Source organism: Lipotes vexillifer, unplaced genomic scaffold (genome assembly GCF_000442215.2).
Source record: "Lipotes vexillifer unplaced genomic scaffold, Lipotes_vexillifer_v1.1 scaffold889, whole genome shotgun sequence".
Classification (NCBI taxonomy): domain Eukaryota; kingdom Metazoa; phylum Chordata; class Mammalia; order Artiodactyla; family Lipotidae; genus Lipotes; species Lipotes vexillifer.
In genome coordinates, this window is record NW_006788335.1 from 941,245 (window position 1) to 963,558 (window position 22,314).

The following is a 22,314-nucleotide window of genomic DNA, read 5'->3' on the forward strand; positions in this document are numbered from 1 at the left end:
AAGAAAAATGAAAGGTAGCCAGAAGAAAACAATCACACATCATGTACACAGGGATAAAGACAAGAACGACAGCCAACTTCTTACTGGAAAGAATGCAGGCCAGAAGACAGTGAAGCAACATCTCTAAAGTACTGAAACAAAAAACAAACAAACAAACAAAAAGACTGCCAGCCAAGAATTCTATATCCAGCGAAAACAGCCTCTATAAATCAAGGCAAATTAAAGACTTCTTCAGACATACAAAAATCCATGAAAGGATTCATTGCCAGCAAATCTGCACCACAAGAAATATTAAAAGAAGTCCATCTTTCAGAAGGAAGATGTACCAGGTAGAAATCTATAGCTACAAAGAAAAATGAAGAGCACTGGAAATGGTAAATAGAATACACATACAGTACTTGACAAAGGCTTTAATTACAATGAGATAGCAGATTCACCTACATTATTAAAATAAAGGGTTAGGGTTAACACTAACAAGATACACATATCATAATACACATATCTTCCAAAATGCCTGTCTTCCAAAACAAAGTACCTTGATTAACCGAACTCATTTCCCCTCACACATTTCTGTAAATTACAGAGTCAATATTATCTTCTTTATAAAAAGAACCCCCAAGGTACAAGTTATTTGTCCAGTAATAGTGAGTCGTTTAGAGAAGTGAAATTAAAATATTCTTGGTTCCAGTCCAGTGTTCTATTACACAAACCCTTTTAAAGGGCCTGCCTACAGAGAGTTCCCTGGAATAAAGTATGATGGCAGTTAATATATAATTTATCTATTTTCTATCATCTCCAGGGAACCCCAAAGTCACTTAGAAGCTACAAAGACAGCAAAGAATGTTCCTTGCTTTCAAGAAATCTGAAAAACAATATTAGCTTTCAATAAATTGGTCAGGTTACCCTAAATTGGCAAAAGAAGAAAACATTTGCCAAGTCTTCTTGAGGAAAATGAATTTATCAAAGCAAAGGTGTCAAAGCAGTAACAGCAAAACAAAGCTTCAGGGTTGGGTGCTGAAATAGGAAAAAGAAAACACTAATATTTAATGCCACTCTATTATAGTCCAAACCTCAGAGGGAATGTGGTTAGTAAGAATAAAACCTCTGTAAAATCACTGATGCCAAACAGACTACAGAATGGGAATCTTGCCTACTATCCCTCTGAATACAAAATGTTAAACACAATTCATACACTCAGATTCCTTGAGACCACAGGCAGATCTTATAATCCAACTTCACAGTGAGTGAATCTCACTCTCAGAAAGACTAAATGGTACACAGCATAATTCAGGATATTCCTCTAACAGAATTCTAGGGGAAAGTTACTGCTGTTACCCTATCTGGACCAACATTCTTTACTCTGTAAAGACAAAAGGAAAATTATGTGATTTCATATGAATATCATGCCAAGAGAAAGTAGCATTCTTTCAGCACTTTACTCCAAGTAAGCCATCAGGTAACTATCCTCTTAATATAAAAATAAAATTTATCAAAAGAAATATTATTAGTTATAAACCCAAGAGAATTTAAAACATATGTTCAAACAAAAACTTATACACAAATGTTCATAATAGCATTATTCATAATTGCCAAAAAGTGAAAACAATGCAAATGTCCATCACTGATGAATGATTCAACAAAATGTGACCTATCCATACAATGAATTATTATTCAGCCATAAGAAAGACATTAAGTACTGAAACATGCTACAACATAGATGAACCTTAAAAACATTAAGTAAAAGAGGGCTTCCCTGTTGGCGCAGTGGTTAAGAATCCGCCTGCCAATGCAGGGGACATGGGTTTGATCCCCGGTCCGGGAAGATCGCACATGCCGCGGAGCAACTAAGCCCGTGCACCACAACTACTGAGCCTGCGCTCTAGAGCCCGCGCTCCGCAGCAAGAGAAGCCACCGCCATGAGGAGCCCACGCAGAGGAACGAAGACCCAACGCAGCCAACAAAAAATAAATAATAAAAATAAATAAATCTTTAAAAAGTTAAGTAAAAGAAGGCCAGAAACAAAAGGCCATATGTTGTATGATTTCATTTAAATGAAATGAACAGAACAGACAATCCAATAGGGACAAAAATCAGACTAGTGATTGCCACAGGATGAGGAAAGGAACTGCTTAACGGATACGAGGTTTCATTTTGGGATGATGAAAATATTCTGGATCTAGACAGTGGTGGTGGCGGTGGCTGCACAACATTGTGAATGTACTAACAGTCTCTGAACCACACATTTTAAATGGTGAAAATGATGAATTTTATGTTACATGAATTTTACCTCAATAGAAAAAAAGAAGTATGTTTCTAAGTGTTAGTTATCTAGTACCTGTATCTCTCACTACTTAACAAAATGCTGTGTTCATAAAAATCTTTCAAAAACACTTTTTTAAAATTTAATATACTGACATTCTAAAAAAGAATAGAGACAGTACACGGATCAGTGGTTGTCAGGGGCTGGTGAGGGGGGAGTTAAATAGGTGAGGCACAAGTTTTTTAGAGCACTGAAACTACTCTATATGACACTGTAATGGTGAATATAAGATATTAAAAGTTTGTCAAAACCCATAGAACTTTAAAGCACAAAGAATAAACCTTAATGTGTGCAAATTCTGAAACAATCATTTGAGAGATAAAGAGATCTCAGCATGGAATGCAGAATGCAATAAAACAATCTAAATCTATTACACATATGAAACAACCTCATTTGGGCGTGGAGGAATAAGGTGCTGACCCCTAAGTAATGCTGGAAATAAGTGGAGTCTATCAGTCTAAAGGCAAAAGGAACTGTCCATAAGCACTGTACTCTAGTTGATAAAGTGTTTTCCCACAGGGGGACAGATTAACAATTCTCAAACCACTTCACATGAATACTGGAACTGTAGAATTAAGTAAATGGATGCCAGAGGGTGGGAGCCAGGTTTCTCATTGGTGGAGTGGAAGAGGTTACAATGATCCATGTGGTAAGGAGTTAGCGTTGAAAATATCAGTATTAATTCATGTTTAGCTTAATAGACAAATGGCTACATACAGAAATATTTATAGATATGTGTATATACACAGCTTAATATATACACCCATCTCCTTGCTCTGTCACTCAGAGTGCCTAGAAGCAACAACACTCTGGTAGCAACCAGCACATCTAGCACCCAAATCTTAGTTTCAAATACCATTTTCCAACACAAGGAACTAGAGCTCCTTAGAAAAATGACTGTACAACTGAGGCATGACATATAAAAGATGAGCCTGAAGCATTATATGTTGCCAGAAACAAAGTATTCACACACAAAGGGGAGGGATACAGGAGCCAACTGAAAGGGCTCCCAGTGGCCAAAGCTGGACAATTTGAGCAATGATATTTATGTAGATACTCTACCTTTAAGGAGGTAGAGCATAACTCATCACTCACCAAGTGTGGGCTATGCATAGTGACTTTCTTCCAGAGTATAGTATAGAAAGGGAGGCACAAAAGGGTAGCTTTACAGTGGAGAAAACAAACACTAGCACAAGTTAAGTGATCAAGGTTAACAGTAACACTGATAAGTCATATGTACTCTTGATATGTGATGAGAATGGCACTTTATCTCTGTGGCCTTCCTTCCAAAATCATATTACATCAGTCTAACCATTAGAAAAACATCTGACAAATGTCCAATTGAAAGACATTCTACAAAAATACCTGATCAGTTATCTTCAAAATTGCCAAGGTCATTAAAAACAAGGAAAGTCTGATATATTGCCTCAACCAAGAGAAGCTAAGGAGACATGACTATTAAATGTAATGTGGCATCCTGAATGGGATCCTGGAACACAGAAAAGGACATTAAAGAAAAAACTGTGGAACTCTGAATAAAGTATAGACTTAGTAATAATGCATCAATATTGACTGTGACATATGTAACACACTAATGTAAGATGTTAATAATTGGGTGTGGGAAACCGGGTGTGGGATAGACAGGAACTCTCTGTACTATCTTTACAATAATTCACTAAATCTAACACTGCTCTAAATAAAACATTTATTTTTTTATTTTTTTTGCGGTACGTGGGCCTCTCACTGTTGGGGCCTCTCCCGTTGGGGAGTACAGGCTCCGGATGCGCAGGCTCAGCGGCCATGGCTCACGGGCCCAGCCGCTCCGCGGCACGTGGGATCCTCCCGGACCAGGGCACAAACCCGTGTCCCCTGCATCGGCAGGCGGACTCTCAACCACTGCGCCACCAGAGAAGCCCCTAAAACGTTTATTTTTATAAAGTTGTAAACATTTATACGTGGTCTTGGCCCTCAAGAAGCTTGTTGTCTCATTGTGAGATAAGATACATGCTCATGAAAGAAGTATAAAATACAAAAATAAGAAAATATTAAATTGAGAAATACAGATAAACGTGTTTAGGAATATAGAGAAGGTCTAGAAGTGTAAGGGAAAACTTCATCAAGGAGGTAAAACTTAAGTTTGTACCTTAAAATGTACTTCAGGGTACCAAAGTAAAAAAGAACGATGATAAACTGGTACACTTACAAGAAACAGAAGGGTGAAGAAACAAGGAAAAACTAAAAGAAATGAAAGTATTTAGCCCTGAAAAGTGAAGACTTAAATAAGAGGCCTAAGAGCGGTGTTCAAATACTTCAAGGGTCATGTAACAGAACTAACAGAGTTACATCATATGCCCATTTAACTTACTAGCTGACCTCTGGTAAAATGTGACCAACACTCAAGGACAAAGAGAGTGACAGCTGCTCTACAGAGCCACAACAGGAAATGCCAATTTGGAAAGACAGGAAGCAGGTGGTCAAGTTCTTCTCTACAACTTTCAAAGGACAGTGTGCATGTGAGCCCAATGAAGCAGAAACTTAGATTCAAATCTTGCAAATATTTATTGACCACTTACCATGTGCCAGGTGCTTCCATATATATTATCTCATTTAATATTCATAACATATCGGTAAACATTTATTAATGTTTTGTATTTATACATTAACAGCCTTAATGTACAAATACAGTAAAATTACTCCTGCAAGAAAGCAGGAACACATTAAAATTCTCCACCATCCCCCACTCTCTGATAAGCATTTGACAGCTCTTAAAAGGCAAAATTTTTTTGAAGGGCTACATATCTACATAATTTTCTCCCTCTTGCTCCTTCCTTCAGTCAAGCTTAGTGGCTCTCGGTCTGTAAAATGCTTAAGAACTAAATAATTATATATGCAAAAACATGCACACTACGCTTTTTAAACAATTTAAGGGATTTTCAAGTACAGTTTTCATCTTACGTAATTTTTGTCTCAAGCACTGACTTTAGAGCCAAATCCTGTGGATGAGGTGCAGCCCCACCTCAGGCTTATCCCACGGGCACTGTAAGGCAGCCACAGGGAAAGGAGGTAGAGAGGTTGACTCCTACTGCAACATGAAGAACATTCTAACAACAATCAGAGCTATCTAAAAATGGCAAGGGCTATCTCAAAGTAATGAATTTTCTGTCATCAAAGGTGTTCAAACAGAGGCTGAAAAATCACTGACAACATTTGAGAAGAGAGCAATTGGGTAACAAGCTAAAATCTCTTCCAAATCTTATATTCTATAATGGGTAGACTTTTAAAACGTGACAGGCGGGCAATCTAGCTGAGAACAACAAAATGAAGAAAGACACCAAGGCAAGAATGACACGGTATGTGGAAAAGCCCAATGCTGGGGAAACACAGAAGCTCATTTCCATCAGCAGATGTCTGTATTTGCCATTTCATCTGCCAGGAAAGCTCTTCCATCTCTTAGGCCACAGCTCAAACATCTTCTCCTCACTGAGGCCTCCCCACCACCCCCACCAGTCACTCACTTGTCACATCAGCTTGTTTTATTTTCTTCATGGCTCACATTAGGAGTCAGCAAACTTTTTCTTTAAAGGGCCAGACCACAGGCCAAATCCAGCTTGCCCCATTTTTGTCTGGCCTATGAGCTAAGAATGGTTTTTACATTTTTAAATGGTTGAAAAAAAATCAAAAAGCAGAATTCACACATTTTGTGACACGAGAAAATTGTATGAAATTAAAATTTCAACGTCCAAAGTTGAATGAGAACACAGACACAGTCGTTCATGTACTGTACTGCCTGTGGCTGCTTTTACACTAAAACAAGACAGGTGAGAAGCTGCAACAGAGACTGTATGGCCCATAAAGCCTAAAATATTTAGTTTCTTGTCTTTTACACAAAAAGTTTGCTAATCACTGATTTGTAGCATTACCTGAAATGATCTCTATTTGCTTATTTGCTATCCTCATTCTCACACACACAGAATAAGCTCCATGAGGGCAGGGGCTCTGCCCCCCACTGTCACTCAGTACTTACCTAGAAAAAATCCTGGAACAAAATAAGGGCTCAACAAATACTTGATTGATAAATTAATGAGTGATCCATAAATGCCACTCTGAGGAGTTCAAACTTAAGCCTTCAGCCATTATAGGTTATGTACATATATGACAGGCAAAAGAAAAGGGGAAATATTCCAGTAGAGGGGAGCAAAGAGTTTAAAGTAATGGTGGTCATCAATTAGTCCAGGTCACTGGGTTTCTTCATCAAATTGTACAGGTTTTTTGTGCTCATAAAAGATTCTCTCAACTACTGTAAGGTGTCACAACACTGTCAGCTGATTCTGCTTCTGTCTACCATAAGACGCAATTACTCTGAGAAATCTCATTTCCTATACCTGGTACACAGCAGCCACACCATGCCAAATCTTAATAAGTACTCATAATTTTAATAGATCTAGATCACATGCTAATGAATTTTTAATATCTGAATCCCTCCTATGCCGCTGATCATCATCTACTCTGTAAGCAGCTGAAAACTCTTCAGAAATTAAAAGGTTACCGCCCACAGACCAGAAGCAGCTTTATAATCTTTCTATACTAGCCAGAGAGTGGGTGTGTGATTTCACAAAAAATACAAGTCAATTCTGTCGGTAGAGGACAAGGTATTGTTGCATTAAAATCCCACCCATAAGCATCATTTGTTACACACTAGTAAAACTACCACCTACTCATAATCCGAGTCTCACTCTTCTAATACAAGTGGAGAAAAAAATGTATCTACCTCCTGGAGGAATCTTGTCATTAACACATTAACATTTTCATAAGGTTCTCTCCTTCCAGGCTTTGCAACAATTTCTATACATACGTACTTCAAAAACAAGGATTTGGTTTAGTCAATAACTTCCAAATGTAAGATACTGGTCAGACGGCATAAACAAATCAAAGTTTGCCTTATTCTAAAGCAGCTACCTGCTTTTTAATTTAGGAATTCAGACCTTTCATAGAGATGCTTATGGTTCAGGTACCTCTGGTAAGTATGTCAGACTTAACAGCAACCATTTTGGATTAAGACAAGTGTGTGTTCATCTTCCTTTCCTCTATGACAAGTCAGGATGAAAAGGCAGCCTGCAAAAGCACTGGCTAAGATCTACCAAGACTAATGTGTAAAGTGTCACCAAAGCAGAAGGGGGAAATCAGCCAACAGCTTAAGTGGGCTGCTTCAAGAAACTACTGCAGATTCACCTGGGGGATGTTCACCATCAATGTTAGGGATGAACCAAACCAACCCCTGGACAAACACTACACACACCTTTGCTTAAGCTGAAAAAGCTGGAGTCTGCAAGCTATAAATGGATCTCTGGCCCTTTATAGAAGGTGCAACTCACTGAGCCCCTCTTCCCTTCCTAAAAGGGTTAATAAAAGGCACCTAGGACCAAGCCCAGCCAGCCCAGACTCGCATCCCACCGCGCACCACCAATTCTCCCCGTTCCCAAAACTGCCGGCTCCCTCCTCCCCTCAAACGACAAGTTCAAAATCAAAACAAAAGGTGCAAAACTGCTTTCAGGTGGCAACGGCTAAGCCCCAGCGGCCAACTTCTAGGGACGCCAGGGCGAGCGACGTCTCGTAGGATCCCCGACCCCACTAGAGCCAGCTTCGGGCCTCGGCCCACCTCCTCACACACCCCTCCCTCCCCGCGGCCCTGGATGGGGTGCTGGGAAGGGGGCGAGGCGAAGGGGAGGCGAGAGAAACCCCAGGGTCAAAATGACAGCGGAACGGGCCAGGAGAGGAAAGAGGCACGGAGGGATGCTGGGGGTGGAGCCGTAGGCCCAGGGCTTCAGCCCCGAACGGTGGCGACCAAGGGTCCGACCCGCGCCAGGCCGCGAGCGGGAGGCCCGGGCCGCGTCGGCGGCGCCGCCCGGCCACGCTCCCCTCACGACTCTCCCCTCCCAGGCCACAGGGGCCGTGAGGGGCCGCGGCCGCCGCCAGCGTCGGAGGCGGGGGCACTCACTCACCGGCGGGGGGGGGGGGGGCCGGCCCACCCGGGAGCAGCGCGCCGAGCCCCCGGCTGCCCGCGCGCGCCGGGGCGGTCTCTCCGGGCCCGCGGGGGGCGGGGCGAACAAGCACGCCCCTCCCCGGTGCGCCCCGCCCGCCCCGCCGGCGCCCCCCGCCCCCCCCCCCCCCCCCCCCCCCTCCCGCCCCCCCCCCCGCGCCGCCTCAGCCGCCGCCTCCGCAGCCGCCGCAGTCGCCACAGCCGCCTCAGTCCCAGCACGGGAGCGCGAACCGGCGCGAGGAGGCGAGAGCGCGCGCGCCCGCCGCCAACACCCACAACCTGCGCCCCCGGCAGGCGGCGCACGCGCGAGGCGGCGGCGGGCGCGCGCACGCTGCAGAGGCGGGGCACGGCCCCTAAAGCCGTGGCCCCGCCCACCCACGCGGTCGCGGGGGCCCGGGCTGTTTCGCTGTAGGTTACCTCTTCACCGCTAAAGCTCTGGGAACCGAGTTCCTCTGGCCTGGTCACGATTTCTGAGAGCGAAGAGCCACGGCAGCTCAGGTGTGAGCGGATTTCTGACCGCCGTTCCGGGTCCCTCACCTGTTCTGCTTACCTTCAATCGTAAGGCCTTCTTTCCTCCTCGGATCCAGCAGGTTTTCGGCCGCTGCTGGCAGGGACTTATTACTATTTCACGTCCGCATTTACCACTCAAGGGAACACAAGCAGCCATCAGCCTACCCCTTTATTACTGCATTTTCCTAATTCATTTATTCGTTTATCGCTTATGTATTGAGCCTCCTTCCGTGTGCTAGGCCCAGTATGAGTTACGGAAAGTACAACGTGGGGATAAAGAGTGATGAAGTTAGAACCCGTGGAGAAGGAAAACGTTAAAGGGAGAATCACAAAAAATTAAAATTTGCAAATAGTAAAATCTCTTCTGAGAGGTGCATGGTGCTAAGAGAGCCTGTATTAGGGGGAGGAAGGAAGGAGATTGATTCAGGCAAGGATTTTCCGGCTGGAATCTGAAGGCTGACTTGGAGGGATTTCATTATGTCCAAGGGATGAGAGCTTGGCGTGGCCGGAATGGGGCACTGAATGTGGAGTGGAGTGTGAGTCGGGGCAGGGGACCAGTTAGGAGGCTGCCTTAACAGTCAAAGCAAGGTAGACTGGTGGTAGAGAAGAGCCCTTTTTAGGGAGTATAATGGACAGGACTTGATAGATTGATTAAGATTGAGGCCAAGGAGGTGGCAAGGTTGACTGTTAGATTTGAGGTTGGTGGGGATGCATCTGTACATCTCAGGAGCTCTTGAAGGAGGCCGTTGAGGAAAGTAACTCAGAATGGATGATAAACGTAAAAGCTAAAACTATTAAGTAAATTTCTAGAAAAAAACATACAGAAAAAAGTCTTTGTGATTTTGACATAGGCAAAGATTTCTTAGGACACAGAAAGCATGAACCGTAAAAGAAATGATTCGTAAGTTGAACTTAATCAAAATTTTAAACTTTTGTTCTTTGAAAGACACCATAAAGAAAATGAAAAGGCAAGCCATAGATGGCAGGGGGGATTTGGAGTACAATATATTTGACAAAAAACTTGAATCCAGAATATATAAAGAACTCTTATAAATGAATAGTAAGACAACCCAAAAAACAATGGGCAAAAGATTTTAATAAACACTTCACTGAAGAAGATATAAAAATGGCAAGTAAGGGACTTCCCTGGTGGTCCAGTGGGTAAGACTCCGAGCTCCCAATGCAGGGGACCTGGGTTTGATCCTGGTCGGGGAACTAGATCAAACATGCATGCCGCAAGTAAGAGTCCACATGCTGCAACTAAGAAGCCCACGTGCCGCAATGAAGATCCCGCATGCTGCAACTAAGACCCGGCGCAGCCTAAATAAATAAATATTTTCTTTAAGTGGCCAATAAGCAACAAAAAGACGTTCAGTATCTTTTGTCATCCAGGGATTTGCAAACTAAAACCACAAGGAGATGCCTCTACACCCTCATTACAGTAGCTAGAATTAAAAAGACTGATGGGGGGCTTCCCTGGTGGCACAGTGGTTGGGAGTCCGCCTGCCGATGCTGGGAACACAGGGTCGAGGCCTCTACACCCTCATTACAGTAGCTAGAATTAAAAAGACTGATGGGGGGCTTCCCTGGTGGCACAGTGGTTGGGAGTCCGCCTGCCGATGCTGGGAACACAGGTTCGAGCCCTGGTCCGGGAAGGTCCCACATGCCACGGAGCAACTAAGCCCGTGTGTCACAACTACTGAGCCTGTGCTCTAGAGCCCACGAGCCACAACTACTGAGCTCTCACGCCACAACTACTGAAGCTTGCACAGCTAGAGCCCGTGCTCTGCAGCAAGAGATGCCACCGCAATGAGAAGCCCACACAACGCAATGAAGAGTAGCACCTGCTCTTGCTGCAACTAGAGAAAGCCTACACACAGCAACGAAGACCCAACACAGCCAAAAGTAAATAAATAAAATAAATTAAAAAACAAAAGAGGATGCAAACTTCTTGGGTGATATTCCCTTTCCGCTTTTGACATCCTGTAACTTAATACTGTGCTATAAAGTTAACTGTATTAATACATCTCCGTTGTGCAGCAGCAATCAAATCTTTGCCTGTTGATTGAGAAGCATGAGATTCCCAAAAAGACCAAATGACAACCTCAACTTCCAATTTAACAAACATTTTTGTGTCTCCTGATGGAAACATTTTCCCTTTGGAACTAAGACCTCTAGACTAGCAGAGCTTCTGGCCATTTCTCCTTCCAGGCAAAATGAGCAACCAGGTGCACTGCTTGAGGTTTTGCCAAAAGGTAGGGTATTCCTTCACTGTTATTCTCCAAGGGTATCCCAGAAAGGGGCTGCAGCGCTGCAGCAGTCTGTTTTCACCGAGCCTGCATATTGTATGGGACCTGTGTAAACCAGGCTGTAAACCACGACTGAATTTTCTCTTCCCCAGTCTGCTGGTCATAGAGGATGCCCCATGAGACTGTAGGCGTGGGCTGAGAGAGAGATGACAGTGCAGCAGGAGCAGTGGCCGTGGGCATGTGGGCCACTTCTTCACACAGCTTACTTGTGCCTTATGTGTGCTCATACGTGTCACTTCACTGAAAATGGAGCGCAGCTGGACATGCACAACTTTATAGCTTGTGGATCAGACAACACCCAGCTCATTCGTGATGGGCAGCTCCAGTTACATGGTAACTTGATGGCTCATGGTTAAGAGTTCAGTCTCTGTTGAGGCTCTGTAGCAAGCCAAAGGCTGTTTCTCAAAAAGAGAGTAGTGGGACCTCGCTGGTGGCACAGTGGTTATTGCATATATAGTATACCCTAATGAAGTTGTTGTTAAAAAAGAATTCATTTGATGGGATTTATAGCAGGTTAGAAACAGAAGAACAGAGGATTCGTGAACTAAAAGACATGCAGCAGAAAGTATTCACATTAAAGCACAGAAAGGGACCTCCCTGGTGGCATAGTGGTTAAGAATCCTCCTGCCAATGCAGGGGACACGGGTTCAATCCCTGGTCCGGGAAGATCCCCCATGCCGCAGAGCAACTGAGCCCGTGCGCCACAACTACTGAGCCTGCGCTCTAGAGCCTGCGAGTCACAACTACTGAGCCCGTGTGCCACAGCTACTGAAGCCCGCGTGCCTAGAGCCCAGGCTCCGCAGCAAGAGAAGCCACAACAATGAGAGGCCCACACGCTGCAACGAAGAGTAGCCCCTGCTCGATGCAACTAGAGAAAGCCCACGGACAGCAATGAAGACCCAATGCAGCCAAAAATAAATAAATAAATAAAATTTTTTTAAAGTTTCTACAGAGAGACAAAGACCCAGAAGAGTCAACGCAATATTGAAGAAGAGCTTAGAGAACTGACACTATCTGACTTTAAGCCTCACTATAAAGCTACAGTAATTAAGACAGAGTGGTATTGGTGAAAGAGTGGACAAATAGATGAATGGAACAGAATACAGCACCCAGAAATAGATCCATATAAATATAATCAACTTTTCTTTGACAAAGGAGCAGATTCAATGCAATGGAGAAAAGCAATCTTTTCAACAAGTGGTTCTGGGACAACTGGACATTCATATGCAAAAAATGAATCTAAATACAGACTTTATACCCTTCACAGAAATGAACTCAAAATGTATCATAGGCCTAAGTATAAAAGACAAAACTTGAAACTCCTAGAAGATAACATAGGAGAAAATCTAGACAACCCTGGGTATGGTGATAAGTTTTTAGATACAGCACAAAAGCATGACCTATGTGTCTTAGTCCATTCAGCCTGCTATAACAATGTACCACACACTGGTTAGCTTGTAAACAGCAGAAATTTATTTCTCCCAGATCTGGAAGCTGGAAGTCCAAGGCTGTAGTGTTGGCATTGTTAGGTGAGAACCCTCTTCTGGGTTTCAGACATCTTGGATCCTCACATGGTAGAAGGGGCTGAGAAATCTCCCTGGAGCCTCTTTTATGAGGTACTAATCCCATTCCTGAGGGATTTAAAAACCTCTTACAGGCCCCACCTCCTAATATCATCTTTAGGGGTTAGGATTTCAACATATAAATTTTGAGGGGACACAAACCTTCAGACCATAGCACCATGAAAGAAATAATTGATAAACGGAACTTCATTAAAATTAAAAACTTCTGATCTGTGAAAGACGCAGTCAGGAAAGTGAGAAAACAAGCCACAGACTGGGAGGAAATATTTGCAAAAGACATACCCAAAATATACAAAGAACTCTTACAGCTCAACAATAAGAAAATGAACAACTGATTAAAAAATGATCAAAAGATCCAAACAGACACCTCATCAAAGAAAATATACAGGTGGCAAATAAGCATATGAAAAGATGTTCCACATCATCTGTCATTAGGGAAATGCAAATTAAAACAATGAGATACCACTACCTATTAGAATGGCCAGAATCTGGAACACTGACAGTACTACTCCTGAGGATGCGAAGCAGCAAGAGCTCCCTTTTTATCGCTGGTGGGCATATGCAAAATGATACAGCCGCTTTGGAAGCAGTTTGGCGGTTTCTTACAAATCTAAACATACTCTTACCATACAATCCAATAATTGTGCTCCTTGGTATTTACCCAAAGGAGACGAAAATTTATGTTCATGAAACAAACTGCATACAGATATTTATAGCAGCTTTACTCTTAACTGCCAAACCTTGGAAGCGACTAAGAGGTCCTTCAGTGAGTGAATGGGTAAATAAACTGTAGTACATCAAGACAATGGAATATTTTTCAGTGTTAGAAAGGAATGAACTGTCAAGCCTTGAAAAGACATGGAGGAACCTTAAATGCTCATTACTAAGTGAAAGAAGCCAACCTGAAAAGGCTATACATTGTATGATTCCAACAATATGACGTTCTGAAAAAGGCAAAACCATGGAGACAGTAAAAGGATCAGTGGTTGCTGGGGGGGAGGGGGAGAAGGAGCTGAATCTGCAGGGCACAGAGGATCTTTAGGGTAGTGAAAATACTTTATATTACACTATAATGGTGGATACACGTCATTATACATTTGTCAAAATGCATAGATTGTACAACCCTAAGAGTGAACCCTAACATGAACTATGGACTTTGGGTGATAATGATGTGTCAATACAGGTTTATCGGTTGTAACAAATGTACCACTCTGGTGGGGGATGTTGATACGGTGGAGGTTGGGGGTGGGCAGGGAATGTGTGGGAAATCTCTGTAACTTCTGCTTAATTTTGCTGTGAACCTAAAACTGTGTCAAAAAATAAAATCTATTTTAAATAATACATTAGCACAGTGACATATAGTAAGTATTCAAAAAGTGCTAGCTATTACGATTATGCCCATTATTTCATATGTCTTATCCAGCACTGACACGTAATGATTCTATGACAGTAAACGGGCGAGCACAGTAAGAAAAAAAACTGTAAAAATATGCCCGGTTCCTATTTTAAATCCCCAAGTTTAAATCCCCAAGTGTAAACTGACAGAGAAGGGGACACTGGAAAACATAGATAGTGAGCACTTATTGAGTACCTACTAGCTGCCAAACAGCTTTATTTATTTACTCATATCACCCTCACAACATCTGCTGATGTAGCTTCTGAGAGGCAGTAGAATCCCTCTGCAGTTGGGCTGCATGATTTTGAACACTGACCCTGCCGCTTACAAGCTGTGTGACCTTGTGCCTCAGTTTTCTCTCTCTCTCTCTTTTTTTGGACCATGTCGCATGGCTTGCAGGATCTTAGTTCCCTGACCAGGGATAGAACCCCGCCGGGGCCGTGGCAGTGAAAGTGCCAAGTCCTAACCACTGGACCACCAGGGAATTCCCAGTTTTCTCATTTGTTTAAAATAAAAACAAATGGTTTTCATACCAATCTTATAGGGATGTTGCATGGATTAAATAAAGCACATAAGACAGGGACTGGCACATAGCAAGCATTTTGTGTTGCTGATACTATTTTAGAGATGCAGAAACTGAAGCACAGAGAGGTTAGGTCACTTGCTCAGGGTCACACAGCTGGGAAGTGGCAGAACTGGAATTTAAACTCACGTATTCCCTGATGATAGACAAACAAGCGTAGAGGCAATTACAAAGGCACTATAAGTGCTGTGATAGGAGTTACCTTGTAATTTGTGGGAGCCCCAAGGAGGCCTTTAGGCAGGTCTGGGATAGGACTGGAAGGCTTCCAGGAGGAGATGGTGCCTGAGTTGTGACTTAAAGGATGGGCTGAGGTTTGCCAAGTGACCAGGTGAGGAGGTGGAGGATAGCAGGGGTTATGTGCAAAAGCCTGGGATGAGACAGGCTGGGGGAGCTGCAAGGTGTTAAGGGTGGATGGATTGAGGGGTGTACCTTGGATGTGACAGCGGCTGAAGCTAACCACAGACCACGGGAGCCAGAAAAAAACCTTCACACCCTTGAAACCTCTCTATTTTAGTAGCAGAACCCTTTTTCAGATGAAACTTTATGATTCCTAGGACAGAAAATAGGTGAAAGAAGAAGAGCTTCAGGTGAAGTGGGGATGGTTCCCAGGGACCCCCCACCCCAGCTTTCCTGCCAACTTCCCTCACATCTTTGCAGAATCCCACAGGGCCTCACCCCTTACTCCTTCACCTGAAGGAACTGAGGCCCAGAAGCAGGTGACAAGTGAGGGCCCACCTCTCCTGGGAGACTGGAGCCAGGACTTTGAACTCGCAGTGCAGCCCAGCCCGTGGACTTTTCTTCTCAGGATCCTTAGAAGCTTTTGTGGGAGATAACAGCTTTGAATAAAGTTGGGAAAAGGTGGGGTTGGGGGGGGTGGGGAAGGCAGTGCAGGCAGCTCAGAAAGCCACAAAGCCTCCCCTTCTGGGGACTCATCGTTTCCAACTCTACAAAGGGGAAGGCTGGCCAAGATGACCTTGGAGACACTGTCCATCCCTGGATCCTGAGGCCATCGGCTGGGCCTCAGCCCGTCTTAAGGAGACCCCCACCCCTGATCCCTAGATCTCAGGCTCTGTCCCTCCAAATCCCACTCCCCAGTGTCAGAGTGGAGAGTGGGTGCCCCAGAGATGCCAGTGAGTGAAGCCCACACGGAACGCCGAGCAGAGGCCGGGCAGCCTGGCGGCCAGAGGCTGATGTGATCCAACCTGGCGGCTCACAGTATTTTTAGGCCTCTGTGCCCCTGTCACTGGGCTGGAAACATATTAGAGAAAAACAAAAATGGAATGACCTCTGCCTGACCTGACAATGCCACCAAAGGGAAGGAAAGAGTTTGAGAAAAAGCTAAACAGCCTTTTTTTTTTTTTTTTTCTCCCTCTACTCTCAGCAGTACGAGCAAGGCTGGGACACACGAGGGGTTTCAGGGGCATGGGGAGAGCCCCTCACTCCTGCAGATACCTCACTGGAGACCAGGAATGTCCTCCCGTCTGCCCTCAAAACCCATGCACCTGCCTTCACTCCCCTTTGCTTAGGATCTTGGGTGAGTCTCCAGTGAGACTTACAGGAGCCTCTGTAACCTGCCCACACTCCCCAATCTCGCCCTCACTCAACACCATTTATTAACTTCACAAAAACATACATCCCAGGCTTTACACTCTGCGCTTCCCACTACCCACTCATTTAATCCTCACACAACCTCACTTTGACAGACGAGCAAATTGAAATCAGAGAAAGATGGACTAACCTGCGGAGTCGGAACTCACAGCCAGGCAGCCTGGCTGCAGTGAACCCTGTGAACATCCACGCTACAACACTTCTCCAAAGTCTGATTCGCTCCAGGCTGCAGGACACCAGGCACCCCACCTCTGAAGTAGCCCCGAGAACTCCCCAGCCCCCCACCATGACCCCTAGGGTCACTCACTCGCAGTGAGAGCCTGTGGTCCCAGAGTCATCATTAACAGATGAATTGCTTGTTCACCCCGTCCATCAAGCTGCCTCTGACCTGCTGCTCTGGGCTGCCGGGCAGGTTGTTCTGGGACCCTCCCACACTCCTCCTCTCCAAATTCCTCTGAGGAACCCGAGTCCAGCCTGGTGTCCTTACACAATCTTGCTGAAAGCCCGAGGGAGTGAAAGGAAAGCTGAAACCCAGTCAGTAGATATCTGCCCTGGCCAGCTCCTGCCCTGGAGAGCCCTGCCCTGGGGGCCCCTGCTGGCTGCTTCTCTCCTCAGCCCTTTGCCTCTGATTTTAGTGAGCAGCCACGCCATCAGAATCCCTTGTTCTCTTCCCAGAGTCTAGGAATCCTCACTTCCTAGGCCAGGCCCCAGCCAGAGCAGTAAACCAAGAAAAAAACCCAACAGTCTCTTCAAAGTTGCCACCTCCTTGCTCTGGCAGAACTCTGGGGCCAAGGTTACTTCCTTCTAGAAGAGGGCTCTCACTTTATCTTAGATAATAGAAGGGCCCTTGGAAGTGCTTTTCCAACTAAAAGAGCGATCTTTGCCCAAAGGGTAACTCTAGTGCCACCAAAGAAATGGGCCCCTATCAAGAACAGCTTTTCCCCTCCACTCCCTGACAAAATACAGGTAACAGCTGTAACGACCAAGCAATCTACTCATGAGGTAGAATCACAAATATTTATTTTGCTTCCCATTACCTTTTTAAAAGGCATTCAGTGGAGGAAGCTGTACCCCTGTCCCTGAGTGAAAACTGGACACTCCTGGAGTTTTTCTGATCATTCCCAGGTGTGATGGTTCATTTTATATGTCAATTTGGCTGAGCCACTGGGTGCTCAGATATTTGGTCAAACGCTATTCTGGGTGCTTCTGTGAGACATCCAAATGAGATTAACATTTGGATGAGATTAGCATTAAAATCAGTGGACTCTGAGGAAACAGATTGCTCTCCAGAATGTGAATGGGCCTCACCCAATCAGTTGAAGACCTAAATAGAACAAAAAGACAAGCCTTCCCTGAGCAAAAGCGAATCCCCCCCCCCCAAAAAAAAAGAGAGAGAGAGAGAGAGAATTCTCCAGCAGACAGCCTTGGACTCTAATTCCTTATAATAAATTTCTCTCTCTCTCTCTCTGTAGATAGATAGATAGATTAATTGATAGATAGGCAGAGAGAGAGAGAGAGGGGGGGGGATTTTGTTTCCCTGGAGAGCCCCGAAAAATACACCAGATTAAGCAAGCAAACAAACAAAACTCTGTATTCATTTTAGGTTTGTAAACACAGCCTTAGTCCAGAAGTTAGAATGTCCGGTATGGGGAATAGCCAAAACTTCCAACTTTCTGAAAATTTACAGATGGCCCCTCCCCCTACTAGCTTGTGGATGGATCCTTCTTTCTCTCTTCCCACCTTAAAGCCTCCTGTATCTTACTCAGGTGGTTTCTAACCCCTGCCATGGGACAGGGGTGGAGAGGCAAGGAAGAAGGAAGGGAGGAGATGTTGGGGAGCGGAAAAGTCCTTACCTGCCTGATGCTGCTACACAGGATGGTTTTGTCCTGACCTGTGTGTAAAGCTGATCCCTCTCAGGGGGTGCTTTCATAGATTCTAGAGACCCTTGAGAACATTTCATTTTACCTTTTTGATTTGGCAACACATTTACCTCCTGCTGGTGAATCTCAGCTCCTGTTTTTATTCTTCCATCCCCACAACCTGGACATAAACAACATGGAATCTCTGTTAACATGACATCATACCTTAGATGTCCTCTGGGGCACGATCAGGTCAGCTCTCCTGAGGGGCCCACATCTCTTCTAGGGGAAATCCTCACGTTTGCTCATTCTTCTGACAACCTGGAAGGCAAGGTTTCCCTCTCAGCCTCTTCTCTGAAGCTCTTTTTCTCCAGCCCTTTAGAGTGCTCTCGCCCTGGGTGGGGCAGGGCTGAGGGAGAGGAAAGTCAAAGTCCTAGTCTCTCCAAAGAAGTTCTCCTCACAAATTTATTTAACCTCCAATAACTACATCATTAGATCCTCAAAGCTGGGAAGACCTTTTCAGGTCTTATAATGGGTTTTTGCTAATTTCCTCTGAACATTTACATCTTGGTCTGGAATGTCTTATCTATTTTATCTTGGTGAATGAGTAGGAAGTTGCAATTTAACATCCTGTTACACACACAGTTACATGCGCAAAGAGATAGAGAACAGTTTATACTACTGAATTTTTGCAGGGAGACCTCCATGTGTGTCTGGACAGGGGCAGAAAGGAGAATTGGCTTGGGGGTAGAAGTTGAGGGCTCTGCAATCTCTGATTCTGGTGCCCCCCTTCCCACCCTACCCTTTTACAACTTCCCTGCCCTACCAGCCCACCCCCACCCCTAGCTCCCAGGTCAAGAAGGTGAGAGAAAATACTTTGCATGATGAAGAAAGAATTTGAAGAGCAAAAGTAGGGGAGGGGAAACAGAAGCAAGGGGGAAAGTGCAGTGCAGAAAATGTGAAAGATGGCCTGATACCTAGAACTCTCTCCCTAATGCCAAAGCCTGACAAAATTCTTTTAAAGCTCACAAGCAGAATTCAGCCCCGCCCCTGTGAACAGATGCTGGACCATTCCTTCTCATCCCTTCTGTGGAGGCTGCAAAGGCAGGGATGACTGGGTATGCCTTGGCCACCACTAGATCCCCCAGAGGAGATCAATAAAGGTCAGATGATTGACTAGGGAACCAGGGCCAAAACCAAGCTTTGGGATGGGCTGAGATTGCCGACCTGTGTGCCCAGAACGCCTATATATTTCTGTTTCCTCCCCTTCTTTGTTCTCCTATGGTCACACAAATTATATCTTCATGTATTATAAACTCATCAACACAGTCTTATAATTATTGCTTTGTGCAACTGTTTCTTAAATGAGACAAAAGAAAAAAGCGCTTACAAACCAAAAAATACATTTATGCTATCTTCTATATTTACCTGTGTAGTTGCCTTTACTGGTGTTCTTTATTTCTTCAGGTGGATTTGAATTACTCTCGGGTGCCCTTTGATTTCAGCTTGAAGGACTGCTTTACGTAAGCATTAAGCAATAACTTTCTATTAGCCCCTCCTCCCTGCATCTGGGAACCTCTAATCTACTTTCCACTCTGTGAATATGACCACTCTCGGTACCTCATATAATTTGAACCCTATAATATTTGTCCTTTTGTAGCTGGCTCATTCACTTAGTATGACTTCAAGGTTCATCTGTGTAGTAGCATGTGTCAGTACTCCAGACGTTTTTATGGCTAAGTAATATTACATGGTATGTATATATCACATTTTGCTTATTGATGGACATTTGGGCTGTTTCCATCTTTTGGCTATTGTGAATAATGCTGCAATGAATATTGGCATACAAGTATCTGCTTCATTTTTTTTTTAATTACTTAATTAATTTATCTATTTTTGGCTGTGTTGGGTCTTCATTGCTGCACGCAGGCTTTCTCTAGTTGTGGTGAGCGGGGATACTCTTCATTGCGGTATGTGGGTTTCTCATTGTCGTGGCTTCTCTTGTTGTGGAGCACGGGTTCTAGGCACACAGGCTTCAGTAGTTGTGGCACGTGGGCTCAGTAGTTGTGGCTTGTGGGCTCTAGAGCTCAGACTCAGTAGTTGTGACACACGGGCTTAGCTGCTCCACAGCATGTGGGATCTTCCCGGGCCAGGGCTCGAACCCGTGTCCCCTGCATTGGCAGGTGGATTCTTAACCACTGTGCCACCAAGAAAACCCTATCTGATTCATTTTTGAAGGACAGTTTTGTTAGGGATAGAGTAGGGTAATCAAATAGTCCAGAAATCCCACTGGGGGATTGTAGATAGAGAGGGAACTTCAGGGGGCTTTGGGAGACCACAGTAAGTTAATGATCACTCAAGAAAGCAATGGGAGGGGACTTCCCTGGTGGCCTAGTGTTTAAGACTCTGTACTGCCAGTGCAGGGGGTGTGGGTTCGACCCCTGGTCAGGGAACTAAGATCACGCATGTCGTGCAGCCAATAGATAAAAAAAAAAAAAAAGAAGCAATAGGAAAATCCTGAAACAATGTGGGCTTGCTTGACTCATGAAGCAGAGCAAGTTGCTTAGCATCAAAGCCAGACAGGCTTGCCTAACAATAAAACCGAGCTAACTTGCTTAGCAACAAAGCCATGCAATGAAAGCACAAGTCATGCCTCAAGATAATAAAACAATAGTGGGAAAATAAGGCCTACATCCTGCCCAGTGATATCAACAAGTTAATGACCCTTAGGAAATTCTCTCTGCACACACACAAAACAATAATTTAGGGAAATGTGACACTCGAAAGTGAAAGACCCTCATTACACTGAGACCTGAAATAATTTTTCCATAGCACCATGACAGTCCCAGATGAGCCATATAGGGTCAAAAACTCCCCTGCCTGACACGTAGGAAGAGTTAATGATGGAAGACTTGAACAAGGAAGAAGGTGGTCTTCTCCCACTGCCCTCTTTTCCTTTGATTTTAAAAATGTAACCCACTAAGTACTCGGGGCAGTGCTAAGCTTGTTTGCCTGCCTGCTTGTAAGCCTCACAAGCATCCTATTCTAATAAATCACTTCTTATCTGTCACTTTGCCTCTTACTGAATTCTTTCTGAGCTGAGACGTAAAGAACCGGAGCTCCTCAGAGCCCTGTGAAATGCCACCCAGTGGTTTCAGCTTTGCTAGGTATAGAATTCTTTGTTGACAGTCTTTTTCTTTCAGCACTTTGAGCATGTCATCCCGTTGCCTTCTGTTCTCTATACTTTCTGAATGAAAAATTATCTGTTAAGCTTATTAAGGACCACTTGTATGCGATAAGTCGCTCTTCTCTCTTGCTGCTTTCAAGATTTTCTCTTTGTCTTTGTCTTTCACCATTTTGATTATGATGTATCTACATGTGGATCTCTCTGAGTTTATCCTACTTTGGGTTTATCTCTTTGAGTCTGTTGGGTTTCTGTGTTGTGTAGATTACTGTTTTTTCATCAAATTTGGGCATTTGACATTATGTTTTCAAATATTCTTTCTTCCCCTTTCTCACTGCCCTTTCCTCTCCTTCTGGGATTCCCATTAAATGTATTTTGGTGTCCTTGATGGGATGTGTCCTTGATGGTCTCTAAGGCTCTGCTGCTTTTTCCTCATTCTTTTTTCTTTCTGTTCCTCATTCTAGATAATTGCAGTTGATCTATCTTCACATTAACTGATTCTTTCTTCTGCCAAGCTCAAATCTACTGTTGAGCCCCTCTAGTGATTTTCCATTTCAGTAATTATACGTCTCAGTTTCAGAATCTCTACTTGGTTCTTTTTACCTGTTTTATTTGATCATTTCTAACTCTTTATTTATATTCTCTGTTTGGTGAAACATTATTCTCATGCTTTCCTTCACTTCTTTTGACATGGTTTCCTTTAGTTCTTTGAATATATTTAAAATAGCTGATTTAAACTCTTTGTGCACACTACCATATATAAAAGAGATAACTAATAAGGACCTACTGTATAGCACAGGGAAATCTACTCAATATTCTGGAATGGCCTATATGAGAAAAGAATCTAAAAAAAAGAGTGGATATATGTATAACTGATTCACTTTGGTGTACACCTGAGACTAGCACAACGTTGTAAAACAACTGT

At 44.0% G+C, this 22,314-nt stretch overlaps 1 pseudogene; it reads left to right on the top strand.

Moving 5' to 3' along the window:
- Positions 1 to 8,769, top strand: part of LOC103071398 (zinc finger protein 684-like) — a 33,553-nt pseudogene extending 24,784 nt beyond the window's left edge.
- Positions 8,770 to 22,314: the final 13,545 nt, after the last annotated feature.